General features: G+C 38.0%; 1 protein-coding gene across 2 annotated transcripts in view; it reads left to right on the top strand.

Moving 5' to 3' along the window:
- Positions 1-3,933: 3,933 nt before the first annotated feature.
- The window catches only part of LOC114463409 (protein FAM19A4-like), a 97,043-nt gene continuing 84,456 nt past the window's right edge, over positions 3,934-16,520 (top strand). Inside the window, exons 1-2 of one of the 2 annotated variants that reach the window (XM_028446953.1) lie at positions 3,934-4,042; positions 4,238-4,370. The gene's annotated coding sequence lies outside the window, so the exon portion shown is untranslated. Of the gene's footprint in view, positions 4,043-4,237; positions 4,371-6,707; positions 7,245-16,520 lie in introns of those variants that run through there. The other variant, XM_028446954.1, reaches the window with a different exon arrangement.

Below are 16,520 nucleotides of genomic sequence, written 5' to 3'. Positions count from 1 at the left end.
ATACATGTATGAAGCTTATCTGCACTAATTAATCGATTATTATTACTATTGCCGTTTGTAAAAGTTACAGATAAGTAATGAATGTGAATATTTAACTAACTTGTGATTATATATCAGAAAATTGATTTTATCAAACGTCATAAAATTGTTTTAACAAACTTTCTGCCATGCCCACATACTGCAAAGGTGAACAGGATAGCACTTTTAAGATCAGGTCACAGATTACTTGGATCTATTTTAGTTTTAAAATCTAAATTGTATCTTAACTAGGAAGTAAAAAAAAAAAAATGCTTTTGTTGAATAAAAATGTTGGACACAAATACATCTCTTTCTTAAATGTAAAAGATCTTATTAGGGATTTTTTTTACGAATTGTAAGAAGTAATTTAGACTTTCGAAACATGCAAAATCATTTTATTTAAAACCAATACGATTGATTACATGAATTTGTCCAAATATATGTATATGTATATATATCTTTATATATACATATTCATTTTACTTAATTTAGTTAAAGTATGATGTAGTTGACAAGTGAATGTTTTTTAAGTCTGTTAAACTACCATTTTTGTTTGGTTTTTTTTGCTTTTTCTTCAAAATGATTCCTAGAAAAATACAAATTTTTGAATTTCCAAAATATAAAAAAAAAAACCCCAAGATTTTCACTTAACTCACTTTTTTCTTTTGTTGTTGTATTTAAGCGTTTGTTTTTACACACACTGTAAACCCAAAATAAGTTACTCATTAATTGCCTCATTTTTTTTTTCAAGTTAATCAACTTAAAATTTGAAATTTTGCAAAACTTACTTTACTTGTAGTTTTTGAAAACAGTTAAATGAAAGTGCGATATAAATAAAGTTTATTTTTTATTTTCATTCCTATTTGAAACAATAGGATTTTTTTTATCATTCTCAGCATGTAATTACTTAATTCTCTTAAGTTCTACTTACATTGTGTTTTTAAGTTATATTACTTATAAAACAAATATAGTTCCATTTACTCAAACATTATTAGTTAAAGTTACTCCAAAAGGAAGAACATGTTTCACCAACTTGACATAAGTAAGTTAGTAGAACTTTTTTCTATCACTTTGAGTGTAAACTATTTAATCTGTTTTAATGACTTTGAACGTTTAGGTTTACACAATGTGATGCTTGTAGTGAGAAGGATTTACTCACAAACATCTACAGCAGGTCAATGTTTGTTTTCTTCACTATCACACATTTAGTGCGGATGTTGTGTGTGAACGTTTGCTAGTATTGATGAACTCGGGGTTCTGTCTGTCTGCGATGGACACTGTTTATGGGCCTCCCCGGGTTACTGCCATGTGACCTCGTAAAGAAATGAAGAATCTCTGTTGGTGGTGGTGGGGAAGAGATGCAGGTTCAAAAGCAGAAGAACCAAGATGTCTGTGTCGTTAACCTTCAGGGTCACTGGGAATCGATGGGATGATGTGCAGAAAATCCACTGGATGTATCGGAGATGAAGCTTGTGATTTGAAAACTATAGAATAGTCGATGAGAACCACGTTGAATCTTTGAATTCTGGCATTTTCTGTGCAGACCAGCCCACTACATTATCAGCAACATCATGTAGAAGCTGTTGTTAAAACCCTTTTCCACTGTTGTTTGCCACTTTTTGCCCAGTAAAGCTACCGTTTGCCATTACACACCACCTGTTCCCTCTTTATTTGCCCATTTTTTGGCCACTCTTTGACTGTTTTTGGCCCATTTTAATCACTTTACACTCTTTTTTTTGTCACTTTTCAAAAAGTTTTGACACTTTTTGCAGACTTTAGCTACCTTTTGCCAATAAATATAATTTTTTTCCTATTTTTTGTCCTATTTGCAAGTTCTTTTTGACACTTTTATCCAATTTTTGTCCTTTCTTTCATTGTTTTTTTGGTCACTTTTCATCCAAATAAGCAAATTTTTGCCCAAGAAACACCACTTGTTTCTTTTTTTTCCTACTTTTTGCATCTTTTTATTCCACATTTTTGCTCTTTTAGCTTTTGCTTGCCGTGTTTTGCTGTTTTAAGCCACCTTTTGCCATTACATACCACCTGGTTCCTCTTTATTTGCCCATTTTTGCCACTGTTGACTGATTTTGGTCCATTTTAGTCACTTTTCACTCTTTTTTGCCACTTTTCAAAAGATTTTGACACTTTTCAGACTTTAGCTATACCTTTTGATAATAAATACATATATTTTTTCTATTTTTGCAAATTCTTTTTGACACTTTTATCCAAATTTTTGTCCTTTCTTTAATTTTCTTTAGCCACTTTTCATCCAAATAAGCTAATTTTTGCCCAATAAATACCACTTGTTTCCTTTTCCCTCTACATTTAGCCTATTTTTGTTCCACATTTTTGCCCTTTTTACTATTCTTTTGCCACATTTTGCCCATTTAAGCTTTCTTTGCCAATACACACCACCTGGTTCCTCTTTATTTGCCCATTTTTTGGCCACTTTTTACTAATTTTGGTCTATTTTAGTCACTTTTCACTCTTTTCTTGCAATGTTTTTGCCACCTGTTACCATGTCTTCACTTGCTCGTCAAAAAAAGGCACCGAACCTGCCCAATTCCTGGTCGATGGCCCACCGGGATGATGTTCAGTATCTCAGCAATAGATTCTAATTCAAAAGTCTTACACGTTTCTAACAGGCCTCACGTCTGTCCCCTTTGGATCTTTTCCCTCCACTGTTCTTCTTAATCAAAGCTTCCAGGTCTGTGTTTTTCTTTCTCCAAATGTGGAATGATTCCCCTTTGTCGTCCTAAATAATGAAGAGTGGCTTCAGAGTGTCAAGGCAGGAAGGCTCATTCCACACAAAGCCTGAGGTGTAATCAGTGCAGGTGGAAGCTGGCACCAAAGCCATTAGGTCACGTCTGGCTGAGTTTGTCACAATCTTGGCTCTTAAATTTAGGATACAGAACCAAATGTTTACATCCCAAGTTTCCTGACACCGATATCTAAGCCACATCACTTTCTCACTCATTGCTTTATAGAAATACATGTTTGGTTTCTACTACTTGACCTGAAACAGTGACCTATGAGTCGTTATTGGGTTTTTGTTCTCCTTATTAAATTGATTTCTATATATAAATCTTTCCTTTAAACTGTTTTTAATAATTGTTTTGTATATCTTTGTTATTTTTGTAGGCATTTTAGGTGTTTACGGAGTCATTTTTATAGTCATTTTGTAATTTTTTCTGTTGTTATTGTAGTCATTTTGAGTGTTTTTGGAGTCATTTTGTGTATTTTTCTCTTGTTTTGTATATCTTTCTGTTCTTTTGTAGTCGTTTTAATTGTTTACAGTCATTTTTGTATATTTTTCTCTTATTATTGTAGTCGTTTCCAGCAAATTGAGCATTTTTATAGCCGTCTTGTGTGTTTTTCCTGTCATTTTGTGTATTTCTGTTCTCTTTTTATTTAGAATTGCTGTTAATTTGTGTATTTTCTGTCATTTTGTGTATTGTTGTTCATTATTGGACAATATTAGAGCCTGGGCCTCCAAGTTTTAGCTTCACATTGTTGTAAACTTGCACTACATCTTGATAAATGAAGGAGAAACCGTTTGAGGAAGCAGATGTTTCTATATAAACAGCTACGGTTCCAATAGGAGGTAAAGGCCAGGATAAGGAAATTCCACAGAAGTGTGCAGCAGCAGCAGCAGCAGCATCATCACATGACGTGGTTTCCTCTGATACTATCGGCCTCTGTGATGAAGGAGAGATGAGATAAGTGCTATAGGCTGTTGCATCCATTAGCTGCTTCACTTTGAGATAAAAGGCCTTTATTCTCATGGGTGGGTTTGCACATGCTGCTCACTACAATCACTTCCCAACGCAGACAGGAAATACCATGATTTAGCAACTTTGTGACGTTTATTTCACTTCAAAGGAGCTTTGCACAGTCTAACTACTAATTGTTGGTTTTGTTTGCAGCCTGACAGCATGGATAAGAGCCCAGTCTGGCAGCTGAACCCCACTGCGTTTATATATGCAGAGCTGTCCGTGGTGCTGAAAGTTGGATATTTACTCAGGTAATAATGCTTCTTATCTGGATCTTTCAACCTGGGGGCGGCATGTACACACCACACCTGTGGCAAAAAACCCCACATCAATGTCTAATCTGTTCTCAGTTCAAAGCCAGACAGATCGATTTGTAATAGATTCAAGCAAAGATGAATCGTTTGAAGGCAACATGCAGCACTTTCTCACTTTTCTACTGTGCACAGAGGTGGCGAAAACGGTCCCGTGGAGTCGAGGACGGTGTCGGACAACAAAGGATGCTCGGAATGAGTTGCAGAATGTTAATAAAGTGCACGACCCCGTCAGAGCTCCATCCAACGAGGAGAAAGACACGTGAAGGTATCGGATAGCGCTCACCTTGGGTCATTAGCACACATCGACCTCCCCCTCCCTAGGTCTTAACGACTGCGATATACTGTGCAAAAGCAATCAATCGCCATCAACACACTGGAATATTCTTCCAGGGATGGAATAATTGATAGGCTGTCTCCTGGTGCGTAACGGAGAGGCTGCGGTGATTAAATCCTGTTTAACATCTTGGCGTGGTGGAAGTAGATGGGGTCGAGGGAGTAGATTTACATCCCTCACCAACACACAATCCCAGTATTGATGTTTTAACGCTATGTGTAACATGAGCGAAGTGTGGAGGCAGGTTCACCATTATGTGGAATAGAGGGAGGCAGTTGTCAGTTACTCTATTCAAACTAAAACACTTCAAAAACAGGTGGAAATGGAGTGAAATCAATGTGTTTGGCACTGCTGGGATGGAATTAGTGGAAATTCCAACAAAACTGTTGATAAACCCATACATTTTGGAGCTATTTTCATTAGGAAAATTACATTTAAATCATAATATGTTATGGTTTCATTTATTCAGACAACTTTTATCAGCAGATTAGTTTGAAATTTACCTTGATCTCCTGACGTGTTTCCACTGCCAACTGTCAGCCTTCTTCAAAGGCATCTACTGATCGCTTTAATGTTTCATCTGGGCGTGGCCAACTCGAGAGTTGAATAACTTGTCTGAATAAATGAAGCATAACATATTTTATTTTTAAAAAAAAAAAAACAAAATAAACTTGCTGGAATTAAATTCAATGCACTTTATTATAATTTTAGGTATAGTTTTGGCCCCTTTCCCGCTAATAATGGGTGAAAAAAATATTTTCCAGCAGTGTTAAACTCATTTTAGTTCAAGAGCCAAATACAGAGCAGTTTGTCTTAAGTGGGCCACAAATTTGAACTGGAAAACAAATAATTTCAACATGTTTGTGCCCTAGTGTGCATTTCTATGTAAAATATGTGAGAAATCGACTCCAAGCAATAAGTGATAGATATCAGTCCCCACAGGATCTTCACTTTAATTTCCTAAATTTTGTGACAAATTTCTATATGATTTAAGTAACTATTATGTCATAATTTGAGAAAAATTAAAGAATTTTTAAAGAATTTTGAGTGACCCCCTGCAAATATTGTTGAGTTTCATTTACGCAATGATTCATGTCTTCTGTCATTTTCACTTTCTCCTGTGGGCCAAATTGGATGCTCCAAATGGCCAGATTTGGTCCCCGGGCCATGAGTTTGACACATGTGGGCTACACACATTGTCTCTGTTATGGACTGCTGATAAAGTTTGATATTCTTAATCTCATTAATGTTTTTCAAATTATGTAACTGACTTGGAATGGGTTTTCTGGGAAATCGTTAGATCAGAGGTTTTCAACCTTTTTAGGGTCGTGACCTCGTTTTCATATCACAAATGTCCAGCGACCCCAGAGACGTTTTTTAAATCCTCCCGAGAATTAGTTTTTCATCAAGTTTATTAAAATGTGATACAAACACAGAGTAGCCACCTCAGATATTTTATTTGAACTGTCTTTTCTGTGTGGAGTTTACATGTTCTCCTCGTGGCTGCGTGGGTTTACTCTGGGTTCTCCCACGTGACTGTTAGGATGGTTGGAGTCTCTAAATTGCCCGTAGGAGTGAATGTGAGTGGTTGTCTGTTTGAATGAATGTTGCCCTGCTATGGGCTGGCGCCTTGTCCAGGGTGTACCCCCGTCTATAGCACCCAGTGTGAGCCGCAGATAGGCACCGGCAGACCCCCGCAACCCTGGAATAGGACAAAGTGGGTCTGATATGGATGGATGGATTTTATTTGAACTAGATTTATATTTGGGAAAATTTAGAATATAGTTATTTGATATTTATTGTGTGTGTGTGTGTGTGTGTGTGTGTGTATTTGAAAAAGAATAATCATTTAAAAATGAAAAAAAATATATAAATTTAATCCAATTTTTTAAATTTTGATTTTTTTTTAACCAATTACTAGACATTTCAGACGACCCCATTTCGCAGGCGACCTCACATGGGGTCCCGATCCCAAGGTTGAAAAACACTGCTTTAGATCCTCAAAATATGCAATTTGTTATTTTTCTGATTTAAAAACACAAAATGTTTGTCTCCTCACTCATCATTAATTTCATTTATTTTGCAAATGTGAAATTATCTAAAGAAGAGAATAGCTTCTTGTCCCTTTCCGTGCACTCTGGTACTTCTTAACTCCATGACATCAGTGAGGAGGACTTGGGGGGTGGGGGTGGGGATGGGGGCGCTGCGTGCGTGCACGTGTTCTGAATGGGGAAAGATCGGGACTCGCATCGCATTTCTCACGTCCAATCGATCCCCGCTCGGGAGGAGCGACGGCAGCGCGACTATCATCAGTCCTGCATCACTACCCCATCACTACCATCACTACCATTACAACCATCAGCATCTCTACCTCCACCATAGAGACGGACACAGACACAGACACAGACACGGACGCGGAAGAGAAGTTTCGCTGTGAGAACAGTCCGGGTCACTTTGGAGCGAATCACGCACTTATGCTGACTTTCCTCAGTGTGTGATGTTATGATGGGACTGACGGCAGAGTGGACTGAGCCGCTTATCTCTGACCATTGATATCACATCATTCTGTGTCTGGAATAAGACTCATCATCATCATCATCATCATCATCATCATCATCATCAGCGGGTCAATGTTTTTCTTTTAGTTTTTTTTTGTTTTTGTGGGACCTGATCAGGAGGCTCCTAAGGATTCATGGAGAAACACGCCGTGGCGTTGCATCCGAAAGTGGTCAAAGTGCTCCATTATGTCTCCTGGATTCTGTACTGGTCCCAGTCCGCATGAGATCGAGCAGCTCATATTTATAGGTAAGGTGCATGATGTTTATTCATTTATTTTCAATAAATTCATATTCACTCAGACAAAGACAATTTGGAACCTTTAGTGATGAACAAACGGTTTGAGTGGGACTTTGTGAACAAGCAAATAAGGACTGAAGGCAACTTCAATGTTGGTAAGATGAGTTTTTTTTTTTTTGTTTTTGTTTGTTTTTTTTGCTAAATATCATTTAAATCAGTCATTTCTCAAGCTTTTGTTGCGCGTAAAACACAACGCGTAAAGACTGAACTCCAAACAACGCGTGAGTTAATTGTCCGCGTGAAAACAGCGTCGATCTTTTTATTTATTAATTTATTTATTTACTAAGACTCATATAATCTGTCCTCACCGTGTATTAAGACGCGCTCAGTCTGAGTGTGGACCTTTGGAGAGCTGCTGGAATCAGGTTTTTACGCACGGAGAGCGCGCAGAGGAATGAGGAGCTTTTGGTGCTGCGAGCAGAATGCGCACCACGGAGGAGGAGGAGCAACACCCCCCCCCCCCCTCTCTCTCTCTCTCTCTCTCTCTCTTTCTCTCTCTCTCTCTCATATGCGCGCACACGCCCCCACTCAGAAGGGAAAATTACTTGGTGCATGTTAATAGCGCAGTAATGAGATCCAACCCCTATCGTGTTGTAATTGTTAGTCATCCTTGAGCCCACCCACCCCACCCCTCCCACACACACACTCACACACTCTCATGCATGCACACACACACACGTTCGCCTCCCTAGCTCAGTGTAGTGTACAGTACAGATACTGTGGCTGTTGTTCCCCCCATTGTTTTCACCTCACAGGACACTGTGACAGTGGGACTACGTGCGCGAGCGTGCGCGTGCGCGTGCGTGTTCATTGACAGCCTGTGACAAACACCTGTGAGAGGAGGCGACATGGATGGACCCTCCTCCTCATCCTTTATTGTTATTACACACACACACACACACACACACACACACACACACACACACACACACACACACACACACACACACACACACACACACACACACACACACACACACTAGGGCTGGGCGAAAACTCATATCTCCATATTTTTTCTCAAAATGTCAATATACAATAAAAATGTTGATATTTTTAACTCAATAAAGTCTGACCATTAAGGCAATTCTGGGTTAATTTTGCTGATAACAAACAGCTGCACAAAATGTGCCACTTTTGGCTTTTTTCTTTTCTAAAGGACAGCACGTGTGAGTGAGTTCTGTACAGTGTGGCTTGTTTAGGGGGAGGTCTGGGTTAGAACACACTCATAGATCCATCTCACTGTGCTTTTTATGCTGTTCTGAGAATTAGTGAAAGCAGCGACTCCAAAAACGAGTATTTTTTTAAAGGCAAAATGAGCTATAAAATAAAAACTACATCGATATAGGACATATTGTAATTTTCTGTATCGTGAAAATAGAAATAGCGATATATTGCCCAGGCCTAACACACACACACACACACACGCACACACACACTGTGGCGCTGGCAGAGCTCTTCAACTTCCTCCATCGTCTCCGAAGGCTGGTTCCGAGCCTCTACAGCCTCTAATCTCCTTGTTCACCCCACAGAAGCTGGGAACGATCATTTGGTTTTGTGCCGCATAAGAAATAAGGAAGTGTTCTTTAACCTTGGCGTCACGATCCCATGTGGGGTCGCCTGGAATTTCAAATAATAAACATTTCTCAAATATAAATCTAGTTAGAATAAAATGCAGTATAAAAATATCTTAATAATAATGATAATAATAATAATACATCCATTTTATATAGCGCTTTTTTGGGAACTCAAAGGAATTAAGGAATTATTCTTTCACTCCATACTTATCTCATCTTGTCACTTTGTGTACTAATCCTGACTGCTCTGTATTTGAAACACATTTTAATAAACGTGATCAAAAACTAAATTTAGAGAAAAAAAATGTCCCATGGGGTTGCCAAAAATTCATGGTATCAAAATGGGGTCACAACCCAAAATAAGGTTGGGGACCATTGGAATAAGGACACGGAGAAAAATGGTGAAAGAACTATTTGTAAATTACAGAAAGAAAGGATGATGATGATGATGATGATGATGATGATGATGTGTGCGTGTGTGTGTGTGTGTGTGTGTGTGCATGCGTGCGTGTGTGTCACTCTGGGAAAAGACCGTATTGACATAATGTTGAATGTCTTTCATATTATGAATCAAATCTGATTACAGTGTCTCTATATATACTTTATTTTTAGTGTTTGGTTTGACCAAATGAAGAATAAATGTAGTCATGAAATAGTTCATTCTTACACATTATTGGTGAAAGAAGGTAAATAATTGCTGCTTGTTTTGCATTTCAAATATCTAAATGTGATGTGAAACATTAGTCAGTGTTTGAGCATCAAACCTCATATTATTCTTAGGGTCAATTTGACCCCATTCAATGTTTATCATTCAAAATAGTTGATTATTTTATTTTTTCTTAATATTTCATGACTTTTCCTAATTTAATTGGTCAAGCGTAAACGTATTATGATGATATTTTTTCAATGTGCTGAACACATGTTGCACACTATGGTGTATATCTGGGGTCAATTTGACCCCAAGTTGTTTTAGCTGGTTAAAACTTTGACCTGATGGTGGCGCTGCAGAAAAGGTCATATCATCACCACAAACAATAGGGTTCATACTCTTGTGCTCATTAATGTTGTCAATAAATTTGAGAACATTTGGAGGAAAACTATTCAAGATAAATTAGTTATAATTTAAAAGTTTGTCCTGATGGTGGCGCTAGAGGACAGCTCAATGTTTCATTATCAAGGGGTTATTTATGTATTCAACAAATATTCAAAGTGCCTGACACAAAAACTTGGTCAATAATTTTCTGAAAAGGCAAATATCTCTGGGGTCAGATTGACCCCAAGGGTAAAAGGTGTTAGTAATGTTTAAGGAGAATAGGAATCAATCAGTGTGTTATTCTTATTGCATAATGAACGTAAAGATAACTGCTTGAATGAGATGGTGATGGTACTTTAAGGAATTCATATCCACTGATACGCAGGTGTCTGAAGGATATATATTGAATTTAAGAAGGAGTAAGAAAAGAAAGGAAGCTCTCGTTTGATAACGGACATTTCTTTGAAACGCTGACAGCTTCCTGGTGAACCGGCTTCTCTGCAGTAGTTGTGATAATAGCAGAAAAAGAAGAAGCCCACACAGGGGCTGGTGGTGGTGGGGGTGGTGGTGGTGTGTCTTCTTAAACAGGAGATCTAAGGCTAATGGAGAAAGGAATGATATTAAATCAATGAGTATGAGAGCAGTGGATCCATTTTCCCGTCTTGACCACAAAACCCACTGATGCACAGAGGTCACACCTGTGGCAAGAAAAGGTCAAAGTTCAGCTATTGTTGGCGTCCATAGAGGTAGCATATGATGACTGTGAGTGGTGACCTTTGAAAACATGAAACCTAACCTCCAGACATGTTATATCAGAGTAGACGTGGGAACAAGTATGAGCACTGATACAGGAAAGAACAAAGGGTTTTAGTGTGTGTTTAATTATTATTTTGTATATTTTTTCTGTCATTTCTCTTAATTTTTGTTGCCTTTTTATGTGTTTTTGGAGTCATTTTGTCTATTTTTCCTGCGTTTCATGTGTTTTTGTGCTTGTTTTATATCACTTTGTGTTTTTTGTTGTCGTTTTGTCTTTTTCTTTTCTTTTTTTGTCATTTACTGTATTTTTCTGTGTTTTAGGAGTTATTTTGTCTATGTTTCTTGCATTTTGTGTTTTTGTGCTTGCTTTAAATCACTTTCTGTTTTCTTGTTGTCATATTGTGTATTTCTCTGTCATTTTGATGTCCTTTTGTGTCTTTTTGTTTTCTTTTTTGTAAATTTCTGTTTTACGAGTTATTTTGTCTATTTTTCTTGCATTTTATGTGTTTTTGAGCTTGTTTTATATCACTTTGTGTTTTTTGTTGTTGTATTGTGTGTTTCTCTGTCATTTTGATGTCTTATAGTGTCTTTTTGTTTTCTTCTTTTGTAATTTTCTGTAATTTTCTGTGTTTTAGGAGTTATTTTGTCTATTTTTCTTGCATTTTACATGTTTTTGTGCTTGCTTTAAATCACTTTCTGTTTTTTTTGTTGTCATACTGTGTATTTCAATTTTTTGTAATTTTCTGTCATTTGGTGTGTTTAAGGGCTCATTTTGTGTCCAGCCTGGTGTCCAATCACAGCCCAAAGCTGTAACTTCCATTATAAACTGCAATGCTTTAATCAGGATGATGTAAAAAAAATGTAAATGTCTGTAAATGATAAAAGTCCACATTCTGTCACATTCTGTCTCATTCTGAGCATCACGTCACTTGTAGCAGTGAGTGCATGTGGGGAGGAACAGACCAATCAGAGGCCAAGTATAGTCACACAGTAGAACATTTACACTGTTTGTAAAGTAAAAAATATTATACAGCAAAAATGGCACTAAATTATTGATAATGCATTTTAAAGCTTCTTCGTCCAAGGATAACAGTGCTGGCACCGTTCAGCAATAATAAATTAATAATTATATTTCAAGTAAAGCTTTGTTTTATGGACATATTCATTATCTCCTCATGCCTTCAAGCAAAAAACCACGAGTGTCCAAGTTCAGACGAGCAGTGCTGACTAATGATTAGTGAACTGACGATAAACTGCTGTGGACACACACACACACACACACACACACACACACACACACACATAGCTGTATGTGAACTGTACAAGCACACACTCATTATTTTATTAACAGTAGCTTGTTTTCCACCTTTTGTTTCCAGTTTTACAAATATAATTCATGACTCAATATTTTCTTAAAATATATTTGATTTTTTGGATGAATCATTTAAGAATAATTCAATTGATGGACCTCATAGAAGAATCTATAAAGTGGTGTTTGATCGTTTGAGTTTGACGTAAATATGAGTTCTGTGCATATTAATAGTCTGAAGTAAACGGCTCGACACAGATGGCCTTGATTGTAAATCGAGAGTTTGAAACTTATGCTGCTCTGGATACAAACAATTTACTGTATGTTACATTAGACAGTTTGAATACCAGATTGTTTTACAGCACAATGGCGTTTTTATTGTTTGAAAAGTAATTATATGAAATTTGTTTATTTTTGGGGTCTTTGTAAGTATTACAACACAGATAAAATTGCTCAGTTTAAAATTTTCCAGATTTGTGATGTCACAAGTCAAATCCCTCCCCTCCACTGGTAACTCCACCCATGGACTCCACCCTCAACCTGATCAAAACTTTTGCAAAAGTTTGCTAACGAAGCAGTGATGGCTACAGGTTAAACTAAATACAGAACTTGCCTGCTGCCAGTGCCGCGCCTCCACAGTGAACGTACACTGTAGTGTAAGCACTATTTGTTCATGTGGAGGTGTACTCCACTCTTGTGGTTCGGTGTATTGGCGAACCTGTTGTATCGCTGATCTGACGTGTTTGTGACACAATGAGACGCATTATCACATTAAATGCACCATTGCTGTACTTAGAAGAGCAGATGAGGAGAAAAAAGTGACTTAGCAGCTTAACACTCTGGTGAGTGTTTGAATGACGGCTGCTGCTGTGATAAACACGGACCCTGAAGGGCTGAGACGGACTCACAATAACAATAGCCGCTTAAATAGCCATGTGTTTTACTGTAACATGCAGTGTGTGAATAGCAAAAACAAATTCACTCTGGTGATCACTGATTTCCCTCGTAAAAGAAAGAGACATGAAGTGAGTCAGCGCATATAGACACGCCCACTCATGAATATGCATAAGTAGGCTCTAAAACAAAACAGGTGAATTTGGTAAAATAAACCTCAAATAATATGTTTTTGGGGTTCTTAGAACAAATGGAAATTGCATAATATGTCCCCTTTAAGAATTTAAGAAATGAACAGAATCAGAGTCTGTTCTAAAATGAAAAGTTAAACTTTTTTTTAAAAATGTATTTTGACAGTTTGATAAAAGTACCACTTGTATTTTATACTGGTACTTGAATTACAGTTAGTTACCATTTACTTGTTTTTGAAAGTCTAAATCAAATGAAATAAATAGTATTTCATACCATTTTGTACTTGTAAAGATGAAATGAATAAGTATTGATATAGCAATATGAATCCTTTTGTTTAGTATTGGGATATATATCGTATCGTGACATGTGAATTATGAATAGTATCGTCAGATTCATGGCAATGTACGCCCCTCATTGAAACAAACGAGTTTCTAAAGTTGTGTCCCGCAGCACAAAAACAATGTGGAATCATGTTGGCACACACGGAAATAGAAACATTTCTTTTCATGACAGTTTTACTTTTTTTGAGATTTGTTGGATTTTCAGTGTTTTAATGAAAATCTCCTCAAAGCACGGGTGCATCCTTATGGTCTTTGTCAAGAATCGGGTGGGTTTGGTTTTTACCTTATTTAGTTGTCAAAGTGTGTGACCGTGTGTGTGTTTGTGTGTGTGTGTGTTTTGTCCTTCACTCCCGCTGCTGTCAGTCAGGTGACAGCGAAGGCCCGTCTTTCTCCCTTTGATTGACAGCTCACTCCTCCACACAGCCTTCTTAAAGCTGTGGTTCCCAAACTTTTCACAGTTCCGTACCCCTTCAGACATTTAAGCTGAAGCCGTGTACCCCCTGCCGCTGCACATGCAGGGTTTTTCAACCTTGGGGTCATGACCCCACGTGTGGTCGCCTGGAATTCAAATGAGGTCCCCTGAAATGTCTAGTAATTTAGAAAATAAACAATTTTTTTTCAACAAATTATAACAGCACACACAAAATAATCTTCAATAACTTTATTCTATGCTTTCACTTTCTTAAATATCAAATTTATATGTCAAACGAATTTTTGAGACGCGGGCACCGCGTGAAAGCTTCTGCAGAATTGAAAAAGATTTCCTCATATTTGCTTCATATGAGCATCTGAAGCTACTATAAACCAGATTCACTTTCTTTACAACATCAACTATGGAGGAGCCCAGTAAAATCCCTGCTCTTTACCTTCTGTGGAAGCTGAAGAGTCATCTAAACGCTTGATTCACCAGGTTAACCAGCGACGCATCCAACTCGGTGAGTTTCACTGTTTTCTTCAGGACCAAATCCGGTCACGGTGAAAAAAACCAATTCGTTATTATAGTTTTCTCCTCCATGCTGAAATGGGTGAAAAGACCAACGTCCGTGTCGATGGCCTGACGTCATTGACAACAAGGACTCTGATTGGCTCTCGCGCCTGTGCGTCACACAAAACATTGTCTGAAGTTCAATATTTTCAAATCTGGCGAATGTCACGGAAAATCGGGAGCGTGCAATGCCGCGGCCAACGCTCTTGCCGCACGGATCTAACCGTACCGCCCAACAGGAGAAGAGTTTGCCTCTTTACGTGTAATCTGGTCGCGAAAACATTTTGTGACGCGTCTGGTGTGAACGCAGCGTTACATCGGCTCATGTGTAACTAGTGATAATACATGGAGGCTCCTTACTGCTGATTGATTTATATTCTAATTTACAACTTTTATTTTTTATTCATATACCCCAATGACAATTGCCATACCCGACTTTGGGCATCGAGTGTTAAAGCATTAGTGTTAATAGCTTTGAAAGGATCTGTGATGCTGTGCTGACAGGTTACTTGTTTTTAAAACATCTGTTTGGAAGTGGGAGTAATTCATTTAGCTTTGATTTCAGTCCTTTTCTATCAGAGGTGAGTATTTGAGGATGTGATATCAGGCTCCACCTCTAAAGCCTGAAGGTGATTTTCTCACTCTGACCATGACAAATGTCCCTAAGTGATAGTAATGATTGTAATTGAACAGGCACAGTCCCGTCCCATGGTGTTCCATCTATCACCTTGGGTACAATCTGCTGCGTCTACGTGTGTGTGTCCATCTGTCTGCGCTCACGGGACCACACACTCTGCACGCCTCTGTTCAGCAGATGTGGTGTAACTAAGAGGACGGTGGGATTATGAAAAGCTCCCAGCATGCTTTGCTGTGCAGCGTGGGTCCAACAGTTGAGCTGGTCTGAAGTGTCAGTGAGATGTTTGGAATAATACATTCATAAATCAGGATGTAGTGTTGGATTGGCAGCTGGGACCAGGGTTAGAGTCAATTACATTTATTAATTACAATTACGTCTTCAATTATCCATGTTCAATTACAACTCAGTTATGATTTCAGTGACTGGCATTTTTTTTTTCCAATTACAATTACAATTATAATTTTTTCCCTGAAAGTGAATTACTATTACGTTCTCAATTATTACATTTCAATTACAACTAATCACAATTACTGAGCCTGAAATAAATAACCCCATAAAACATAACCTTCCTCTTGTGTTAGCTTTCTGCTAGCATCTCGTATTTTTTTATTTTAAATACAGTACGTACAGTGGGTGTGGGTGTGGGTGTGTGTGTATCATAGACTGTAAAAAGAATAGACGGGACAAGCTCCCCGGTGGAGTGAAGCTTTTATTTTTAGAACTCCCCCTGCTGACTGGCTGCAGTATAGGTCATAAGCCCCGCTTCCTCAATGATGACAGATGGGTCAAAGTGTAGAGTTAAAATACTCGTTATATCATTTTTTTCCAAACCTAAACTCTGCTGTGACCATTAGTCATTATCACCTTACATTGTGTTGAAGTGCTCCTTTTTCTGTGAAGTTTGTTTTAAATAAGTAATTTAAGGTTGAAAAACAGGATTTCACGTCATATATGACAATGATTGACAGCCGCAGATCTTGCGTAGCTCTCTGTGTGAATGACAGTTACGTCCTGAAGGAAAGCCGAGATGCCATTTAACTTTTCCGTTCAGTTTTTTTGCCTTTTTTTAGTTGTGAAAATGAGTTGTTCTGCAATAAACTGTTCTAAGCCGTCGGTAAAATTTCCAGTGGGAAATATAAGTTTCTGTTCTTGGCGTAGCTGGGCTGTGTAAAGGCTAGCATACACTGTGTGATTATTTTCTATCATTGTACTCAGCTCCAGCTCAAACTGTGCGACTCAGACGCAGAGCCCGAATGTGTGCATGTTCTCACACTGTACAGACCGACACTCTGACACGATCTGACTGCTCACACTGTACGTTCGTACACGACACGTCGGGGTCATGTTTCCGGAAATGCAATGTACAAATTAGAAGAAGAACACTGAAGCGTCGCCATTGAAACAGACGAAGAAGAAAAAGCCGGAAGTGGAGAGACACTCGCAAATCTCAGCAAAAAGAGCTTTAAAAAAGAAAAGACGGCGATGTGAGGAACCAGGAACTGGC

The sequence above is a fragment of the Gouania willdenowi genome, chromosome 5 (genome assembly GCF_900634775.1).
Source record: "Gouania willdenowi chromosome 5, fGouWil2.1, whole genome shotgun sequence".
NCBI classification, from domain to species: Eukaryota; Metazoa; Chordata; class Actinopteri; order Blenniiformes; family Gobiesocidae; genus Gouania; species Gouania willdenowi.
This window is presented reverse-complemented; position numbering and strand designations above follow the sequence as displayed.